The sequence below is a fragment of the Galeopterus variegatus genome, unplaced genomic scaffold (assembly GCF_000696425.1).
Source record: "Galeopterus variegatus unplaced genomic scaffold, G_variegatus-3.0.2 Scaffold13300, whole genome shotgun sequence".
NCBI classification, from domain to species: domain Eukaryota; kingdom Metazoa; phylum Chordata; class Mammalia; order Dermoptera; family Cynocephalidae; genus Galeopterus; species Galeopterus variegatus.
Genome location: NW_007739411.1, coordinates 16415 through 26842, shown reverse-complemented (window position 1 = coordinate 26842; position 10428 = coordinate 16415). Strand labels below are relative to the sequence as shown.

At 40.3% G+C, this 10428-nt stretch overlaps 1 long non-coding RNA gene across 1 annotated transcript; it reads right to left on the bottom strand.

Annotated features, from left to right (window-relative positions):
- Positions 1-746: 746 nt before the first annotated feature.
- LOC103581543 lies at positions 747-10206 on the bottom strand. The gene is made up of 4 exons (XR_549678.1): positions 10116-10206; positions 9799-9875; positions 6041-6099; positions 747-828 (listed from the first exon to the last, which is right to left on the bottom strand). It is a non-coding gene; the product is annotated as an uncharacterized LOC103581543 (long non-coding RNA).
- Positions 10207-10428: the final 222 nt, after the last annotated feature.

Below are 10428 nucleotides of genomic sequence, written 5' to 3'. Positions count from 1 at the left end.
TTGTAAATTCGGGGTCGCTTATGTCTTGAATGCGGGGCGACCCCAGCTTGCTGGAAATAAAGACCTCCTGCTGTTGCATCGATCTCTGCCTCATGGTCTTAGTGAGATGAGCCTTCCCGAGAAATAAGATTCATGCTTTCGGGCTGGTCTTACACTGTAAAAGGGTTTCTACCTTTTTTCAAGTAGCAGGTGGCTCTTTTTTTCTACCCTTTCCCCAGAAGCAATGCTAGGTCTTTGCCTAGACCCTGGAAAAAAGAGGATTTCCTGCCCCTTCATTAGTGACTTAAAGCTTTTGCTTCATACGAGAGAAGGATTTAGTAATTGGGTGATGTCTCATGTCTTTGCTTTTAGGTTTCGTCCTTCCTCCAGTCTTTTTCATAAGTATCTGGTAGAGGCTCATGGAAAAGACCTTGGGAAGGAGTGGGGTTCTGAGGTATTCTACACTATTACACTAGCCTACACTTGGTCTTCAGGAATTTTTTAAAATTTTAGCTTTATACTCACTTGTTTTTATGAAGGACACCTCCTTTTCCTAGGTCTGCCAAAGTGAAACAGTTTGTAGGAAACTCTTTGGTGGGGCTTGTCATCCTTTTGAATTCACTTTACATTGTTACCTTGAGGCCTTCAACTGCATATTATGCTCAAGAAAAGTTATGATTTTGTAGATAATCTTATTTTTTCCTGTTACAATGGCAGAGACATTCACTTCGGGCTTTCTGTGTCCTTAGAACTGTCATGGCTTCTTTGGAAGGTGATAAGACCAGTCCTTTGTATGCGCTGTTTGACCTCAAACATTCCCCCGTAGTCTCTCAGCATGGGGAGTAATCACTGAAGTTACAATATGGAATGAAAATATTACTAAAATATCCATGTCTTGGGAAGGAAAATACATTGTTAGGAATTAAAAATGTTTCACAATACAGAAAGCAGAACTGTAAGCAAACAGACCTTAGAAGTATTAAAATTTTTATATAAGGATTCAGAAGAGGTTTAGGATAAAATGATGTAAGATGGAGACTCTTGGACAGCTCCTTAATACACTAGTTATCAGGAAGAGAATGGAATGTACTTTTAAGTAAAGTGATGGGGTGGGGCATTTTTCATCATGCCTCTCTTCTTACTTGTTCCCTAACCTCCCAGCTCCCTCTAGCACAAATGCTACCTGAATAAAAACAGAAGGAAGGAACTACATACCCTTATTGAAGTCTTGCCCCATATCATTTTTATGGCCACAGAAGAAGAAATCAGAACCCACTTTCAGAACTGATGTTCCTTATGGGCAGAATATTGTGTTCCAAGCCAAGGAATGTGTAGGTTATAGAAATTCTGCTGTATTCTAAGCTGCAGGACATTTATTCTTTTCTGACATCAATTTTTCTTACAGGGAAGATAATTCTATATAGCCATTAGATGTTGTCTTTAAAAACATCCCTGTATGAGCACTTCATCTATTTGTCTAATGTTGCAATTGAAGAGGTGATGGAAGCAGGAATAGCTCCAAGGTGTTATTGTGTTATGAGGGAAGAGTGAAAGGAAAGCTTTTGATGATAGAAGTTTTGATAAATTATACCAATCTTCTCACTGAAAAACACTAAAAACAAAACAAAAAACTGGACAAAATATAAGCATGAAAACAAATATGCAAACAAGAAACACGATCTGAGAAGCATGGAAGTATTAAAAAGGTAGAAAGGAGTTGCTGATCCAAGATCAACATAAAGAGTAGAGATCAGAGAGCTGAGCCTGAAGAGTAACCCAACAATTCCACTTTAGTAAGTATACCTACATATACGTAGATTTATGTACATTGGAACACATGTACAAGACAGTTTATCATTGCAGAAAACTGAAAACAACTCTGTTGTCCATTAACAGAAGAATGAATAAACTCTGGTATACTTTTATAATAAAATAAAGAACACAATTGAAATGGTTTTTAACTACAGCTAAACGCACTGATGTGCTATTTAATGTTTAACCCCGGGTCTCTGGAAGAAAAAGCCCTGATATTTCACACGTACCCATTTTCATGGTGTAAATACTCCTGTGATGGCCAAATTTAAGCTACCAGTGTAATGTCACTGAACAGGGGTTGAGAAGATATGCATACAATCAGCTCTTATGAGCTGGTATGCACCATCTACAGTACACCATTGGCTAAACAGAACAATATGGATCAGTTTGGCAAATTTAATGCTGAGCATAAGAATCAAGAAAGAAAAAAATATGTAAGTATAGTTCTACTAATATAAAATTCAAAAACAAGCAAAACAAAAGGATAAATCTTTTTTTTTTTAAAAAAAAGGGGAAACAAAATATGAGGGTACTTCATACAGTTCAGGAAAAGATTTGCATTATCTTTTAATTCTATTTCTTCACAAACTGTTTGAAGTACTCTCATATTGGTGGTAAAAGCATAAAGAAAAGGAATTAAGAAAGACAGGGTAATAGTCTACCTGTGTACATGTATAAGGGGGTAAGGAGAAACACTGGATTATTATCTGAACAAAGGAAGCTTCTGGCAAGATTCTACTTCTTGACCTGTTGAGTGTTTACAGCATTTTACAGCAAGTTGTTAAGCCATATATTTAGGTTTTATGCAATTTTCTCTCTGTTATGTTGCACAATATCTTTAAATGACAGAAGGGATTATTTTGTCAAAGAGGTGCTACAAAGTTTCAAGGAGCTTTTTTAAACACTACCAGGAGAGCTAGGAACTGACTCTCATAATACAAGTCACTTAAGGGATTCTCTCAACTAAATTTCCTCAAATTCCCACAAGGTACATGTGAACTGCCAGGGTTAATGGTAAACTTCTTATAAAACAACAGTCAAAACATTATCTTTATTTCCAGAGTTAGATATTTTAACCTAGAAACATTTTGTCAGGAAAATAGAATAATTTAATCAGGCCCCCCTCACCTTAGGTCTGGTTGGGGGTGGTGCAGTGCATGCTTTGTAAATAGGTTCTGTGTGGGTGGAGTTAGTGCACATGGGTGGTGCCACCACCTTGGCTGGCATCTCCTGCCTTGGGTGTCTGCTTCATGTGGAGTCATGCTCTCCAACCTATGGCTCTAAGGACCTTTTGGCCAGTTACCTAGTTCATAGACCAGCATGTGAGGGGTCTGGGGACCCAGCCAGGAGTGTGAAGGGTTTGTGACCCAGTCTGGGCAATGGGCTTGAGGGGTCTGTGAGCTCCAGACCCAGCCCTAGCTCAACAATTGGTGACTTTGGCAGGATTCCGACATTAGCAGTAGTCCTACAGTTGGCATAGTCAGCAGGATTACAGGCAGATAAAAGAGCTAGAAAAGTGGCACTGTTGGCAGGATTATGGGCAGGTAAAAGAGTGCAACAATTGGCACAATCTGCGACAGGATTCTGAGCAGGTACAAGAGCCAAAAGGCCCTTGGAAAAAGGAAGAAATGTGGCTACTTGTGAATATGCTCTGCCCTGTGGCAACCTTCCTGCTGACTGAGATCTGGTTGCTGCTCACTGTACTGCAAGGCAGCATAGTCGAGGTACTACAATGCAAAACCCCTTTGGAAGGGGAGGAAATGTGGCTGTCCTTGAGCATGTGGTGCCCGGTGGCCACGTTTCTGCTGACCGGAGCCTGGATGCTGATCACTATGCCACAAACTGATTGAGATTTGCAGCAGAAAGCAGAGTTGTTAGAAAAGCATGGATAAATGTCCTGAAGGATGACATGCAGTGACTGGCCACTCCTGCATCTCACACCAGGGAAGATGACAAACCCAGTGGTGAGTTGGGGGAAACTGTGTCTCCAGGCACGACCTATTGTGCATCAGAAAATGAAGCACAAGCAGTCTGTGGGACCAGATGGACAACTGGCGGGTGATCCACAGGTGACCCAGTTCACTGCCTATGTCCTGTATACCCACGCTGAACTGGTTGACTTGGGGAGACAGTAAAGCAGCAGAAACAGGAACAGCCCCTGGCTGCTGCAGCTATGGGACCTAAGGGTGGATGGTGTAACGTGCTCTAGAGACGATGTAGTAAATGCATGTCACATTTGTCTGAAGTCAGATGGCTCGGAGGGTGCCACTTAAACCCGATGGCTGGCCAGATGCCATATAAACCAGAGAAGAGAGTGACTGAGTGAATGCAGTTGTTCAGACCGTGGGTGAACGCTGCAGAATTGCCTGAAACTGTGAGTGAATAGCCAGTGTAAGCCTAGCTGATTCAAGTAATTCAGGAGCCAGGGATGGGGCAGCTAGATGCTAATAGCCAAGACAATGAGAAGGGCCCTGAGGGCATTTCAGATGTTTGGGAGAGCACCCCATGCATCACATACCCTGAGGCCTAGGAGAACTGAGTTGTCCCAGAGGACAGACCTGGGGCACAGCTGCCCCCAGGGACCTGCTCCCTGCATCCCAGTTGCTCTGGCTGGAGCAATCCTGCCTCAGCAACTCCGAAAAGTAAAAGCTGAAAACCTTGGTGGTGTTGTGTTAAGTTTGCAGGCCAGCAGTATGTGACAGCAGTGGAGGCATGGCAGCCTCCACCTAGATTTCAGAAGATGTATGAAAAAGCCAGGGAACTCAGGTGGAGACCTGCTGCAGGGGTGGAGCCACTGGAGAGGTCATCTATGGAGCAATGTGGAGCAGAAAAGTGGGGTCAGAGCCCTCAGAGAACCCACACTGAGGAAATGTCTAGTGGAGCCAAGATGGTGGGACTGCCACAAGGAGCCCAGAACCGTGGGGCTGCTGGCAGTGCATAGTGCCAGCCTGGAAAAGCTGCAGGCACCAGGGCAGCTCAATTGGCTGCACCTGGCAGAGCTGCAGGAGCGAGGTTGCCCAATGTTTTAGAGGTCCAGGTGCCCCAGTGTGCTTAATGTTTGCCCTATTGGGGTTTTGGATTTGAGGCCTGTTTTTCTTTCTTGTCTACTCCTCCCCTTCTGGAATGGTAATGTGTACCCAATGTCTGTCCCACTGTATCTTGGAAGTAGATATACTTGTTTTTGACTCTTTACAGGTTCATGGCTGAAAGGAGTTTTGTCTTTAGTCTCAGATGAGACTTTGGACTTTTGGGTTGGTGCTGCAACAAGCTAAAGACTTTTGGGACTGGGATGGAATGTGTAATATGTGAAGGTAAGGGTCGTCTATCCTTGCTAAGGGAGCATCATGGAAGATTCTGAATGTGTAGCTTGTACAGCAAGGGACCCTGAAGGGGTGGATTGTTGGGAAAATAGAATAATTTAATCAGGCCTCCTCGCCTTAGGTCTGGTTGGGGATGGTGTGGTGCATTCTTTGTAAATAGGTTGTGTGTGGGTTGAGTGCGCATGGGTGGCACCACCACCTGGGCTGGCATCTGTTGCCTCAGGCATCCACCTCACATGTGGCCATGCTCTCTGACCTATGGCTCCAAGGAACTTTTGGCTGATTACCTAGTTCATAGACCTGCATGAGAGAGTTCTGGGGACCTAGCCTGGCATGTGAGGGGTCTCGTGACCCAGCCTGGTGTGTGAAGGGTTTGTGACCCAGTCTGGACAATGAGCTTGAGGGGTCTGTGAGCTCCAGACCCAGCCCAAGCTCGACAATTGGCAATGTCAGCAGGATTCTGACATTAGCAGTAGCTCTACACATTTTTATTTTATAATTTTGCCTCAACTACAGGAGAGAAAAAACTACTTCTCTTTTATCATTATTCAAAACCTACTTTTATTCTCTTTATAATTAAAAGAAAAAATTCTATAGATAATGCAAACATGAAATATTCTAAAAATGAAAATTGAGATTTATTTCCTCAGGTTCCACCCCATCACTGTCTACCCTATTACTGCTTTAATCATTTTAAAGAAAGTATTACTATCTCAAATGATCATATTTGTGTTCCTGTTTTATGTTTATTTTGCCCATTAGAATGTAAGTGCCTTGAGGGCTGGGCTTAGTCAGCTCATTGTACCCTTGGTGCTTAGAATACTGCTGGCTTACATGGATATGAGTAAGACAGTGGAATAGGAATTTTCATCCTTCATCCTCCCACAGAAATATCAATTTTGACAACCACTCATAGGTGAGAATACCTTTGTGGGAGCCAGGGAGTCCAGTGGTGATGTCTCAGCACTCTGATGGTGCAGAAAATCTGAAAATAAAAGTATTGAGTAGGGTAAGAAGAACAGTCTCACTTTACTTGCATCACTCCTCCTCCAAGGCAGCACAGCTCAGTGCCAAAAGAGACCCTCCTCAACCTGCAATTTCTATCATGAAAGAAAGTGAGAATCTAATGAACACCTGGCTTGCCCAGCCATGTGGGATGCTACCCAAGAGGCTACCTCTGCCCACCCTACCCAAATCACTGAGGCATAGCTGAATAATCTGGGGGAAGGTAGGAGCAGGGAAAAGGAATATGGGCTTGCCACAACTAGGGTGCGGAACTCAACAAAGGGTTTCAATTTGTCTTAACCACCTCACAAACTCCAACAGGCTCACCCATGACCCTCACAGAATACAGGCCCCCAACTGATTAAAACATGCCCCCCAAATTTTGCACTCCCCTCCACCACTTCTGATGCCCCGCATATGCCCCCATAGATGATGCATGCAAGTCTCCACAGATTGTGCACAAGCATATGCATACGGCCAGCTTGATTCTGTGGGAGAAGATACTTAACCTTGAACACTTCAGGGCACTGCCCTAGGGAAAATAAGCAGGAGGCTCACAGCACCAGGCCCAGCTTTGAGGGATGGGGACAAGACATAATCCTAAGACTTCTCCCCCAAGAGAGAACTAGACAAGGGGAGTGGCTGCATGCATAGAAAAAGGTCTGAGTAACCCCCAGATTTTCTAGCTAGGCTAAATGGGATTTCTTTCCCAAAGCCAGAAAGTAAAACTAAAGGGGGTGACTGCTTTTCTCAAATGTGAAGACAGCAATATAAGACTTCAAGGAACATTAAAAATGAAGTAAACATGACATCACAAAAGGAACACAATAATTTTCCAGTAACCTAATGTAAAGAAATAGAGATTCACAAATTGCCTAGTAAAAATTCAAAATAATTGTTTTAAGGAAGCTCAGTGAGCTACAAGAGAACACATATATATAACTAAATTAAATCAGAAAAATAATATGTGAATAAAATGAGAAGTCCAACAAAGAGATAGAACTCATTAATAAAAAGAACCAAACAGAAATTCTGGAGATGAAAAATAAAACAAATGAAATGAAAAATGCAATAGAGATCCTCAGTAGCAGACTTGATTAAGCAGAAGAGTCTGTGAACTGAAAGACAGGTTATCTGAAATTATGCAGTTAGAGGAAAAAAAAGAAAAAAGAATGAAAAATATCAAAACATCACATTGTATACTTCAAATATATAGTTTTTATTTGTCAGTTATACCTCAATAAAGTGGGAAAAACAAACAAAAGAATACTGCTAGCTCACAATCTGTCCTCGATAAAGCCTTCTCAAAAGAATATAGGAATGAACAGAAATTTCAACTTAGAGATCATTCCATATCAGCATGTATACATCTACCTCATTCTTTCTATTAGCTGCCAAGTATCCCAACATGTGTACAGTTATTTTCAAACTTTTCCTTTTTGAATTAATGCTGCATTGGGCATGCTTATATTTTTGAGATTTTCTGTAGGGTAAACTTGGTTCTAAAATTCTTAAAGAATAAGTGCATTTAAGATATTGATAAGCATTGTTAAATTGCCCTACAAGAAATTGCACCAATTTACACTCCACCAACAAATGGTAAATATAAATATTTCCCAACACTTCAAAAGGTTAAGAAATATCCACCTGATAAATGAAAAAGAATTTGTTTTGTTTTGTTTTGTTTTAAGTTATGAGTAAGATTAAACATTTTTTTATGTTGATAGTCATTTGTACTGCTTTTACCATTGATGTACATTCATAATTCTTTGCTCATTTTCAATAAAACTGCTCATATTTTTCTTATTGTTAGAACATCTTTTATGTTAATAAAGTATGTCTTTTATCTATTATACAAGTATATGCTACAACTCCTCCCTAGTTTTTGCCTTTAACTTTATTTTTTCAAACCAAAGCGTTAATTTTCATGTAGTCAAATTTATCAGTCTTTTACTTCGTTTTCTATTTTTTGTCATGCTTAAAAAAAATTCCCCAAATCATTTATATTATCTTCTACTACTTTTATTTTTAAAAAAACTTCATCCCTAAAACAGACAGCCATTCTATTTCTAGCTGGACACTTCCTGACATAGAGAAGGCACCACCGCCTGAAGAGCTCCTTAAGAGTGAACAGCTCCCATTTAACGAACTTAGAAAGAGCTGAAATATATCTTTACTCCCTGGATCCTGGTTCTTTTTGTTTTTTAAGTAAAGAAAAAAGTGAAATCTATTCTTTATTTACAGGACATTGCACAATATAAAATTCCACATAGAAACAAGCAGCCCATTCACAGGACAAGCTTTATACAGTGTGTACATTTGGAACTGTTCAAGTATAGTTTCCTTGTGAAAAGAAGGAATACTACTACAATAACAGACCACATTTTAAAAGAATTCTTAGTAGAGAAACAGTAAGACAAACTTATACCAAACATTTCCTCACAGGTTGTGACTTCTGAGAGTGCACACAGAAAGCATACTCCCTTTTCAATATTAGCCCTTCGTACACTTGAAGAATAATATCATGTTTGACCTCAAGACTTCCAAGTAAGCCTTCCCACATTCCCTATGACAGCATTTTCAGACCTTTTGAATTTCTTGCTACTTCCAAGGAAACCCAAATTTACCCCATTTGATGGAGAATTTTTCACAACATTATCTCCACAGACACTAAGAAGGGAGATTTTTGGTACCCAGGGACTGAAAGAAAAAAAAAACAAAAAACCTACATTTCCATACTAATTCAAACCTTAAGGCTCCAATAACCTCTAATTTTGTAGTGAATATTCATAAACATTTGCACTGTGATCAGTAAAATCGAGTGAGATTTTAAAATTCATTTTTGTTCTTCAGTGGGAAGCAGCTCTAGAAATTTAGGAACTAGTCCACCAGAGTGGACACGATTTATGAGTAACAGCTCTAAATTGTCTGAATGTTTGTCATGTCTGGGCTGAAAAATGCAAATGACTGTGTTGCTAGTTCCAAAAATCTGGTACAGGAATATCTGCATTTAGAAATGCATCTTCTACCATTTTAAAAATATGTCAGCACAGAATAAGACTATATATCTGCTACAGGAGAAAACAAAGAAAGAAACAAACAAAAACCCTTGGTTAACCACCTTTCATATGTTGTAATTGGTAATTAGATATTGAAAGTGAATAGATGTAACTGATAATCTCCAGAAAGATCAAAGAAAACAATTTTTCTCTTTGGGTAAATATGCATCTTTTGATAAAATCTATGAAGTAATTAAAATATTATTACCAGCCTTTTAATATTTACTGCACAGTTATTATACAACAAAACCTAAAGTATGGCAAATCCTACATGCATTCTAAAGGAAATATGAAGTAATATTTTTTAATTGTTACCTCTAGAAATGTGTTAGCCAAAATAACCAGATTAGCGTATTGCCTTCCGTACCAGGAGGAATAACAAAATCTAAATCTGATGTTTGTAAGAAACAATATTCAAACTGGCTTTTAATTTATTAATGTATGACAGAGAAGAGAGAAAATGCTCAATTGCTTGTCTGTTTATACTTTCTAATAGTTTTCATCAGTAGTACAGCAAGAACCATGCTGATTCAAATATAAAAATGACTCATTCTTTCTTGAATGGCAAAAACAGGTCCAATGTTTTCTGTGTCATCATTAAATTAATCTACATATTTTACCTTTCTTCAGGATGCGAAACTGACTGGATCGCTGATTAGATTCTGAACATCCCTGCTGATATGTTTGCCATTTTCACCTAAAAGAGGATGTAAGAGAAATACATTTTAGCTATGTCATTGTACAGCTAGGGCTAGGGCTCACAGACCCCGCGAGCCCATTGTCCAGACTGGGTCACAAACCCTCCACACGCAGGTCTAAGAGCTAAGTAATAGGAAAAGGTCCTGGGAGCCGTGGCTGAAGAAATAATAGGTTTTATTCAGAGCTAGGAGCAGCCGACCTAATGGCTTCCCGTAGCGTCTGCACAAGCTTTGCATACCAGAGCCGTTAGTCCTTTATACTCAAGTCCACAATCCAAAACACCTTCAGGGATGCAGAATCCAACCCCAAGATGTGAGGAACTGCGTTGGAATCGCCCCACCGTTTGTAATTTCCATACAGAAGATGGTGGACTGGGTGGAACTGCACATGCCCAATCAGATGTGCACATGCGCAATCAGATGTGCACATTTTCATCAGATGCTTGGGAAGGTTCTGAATTCCTAGATTGTATGGCGAGGGACCCTGAAGGGGTGGATTGTTGGGAAAATATAAAAAACATGATCAGGGCCCCTCAGATGTTCAGAGTCTAT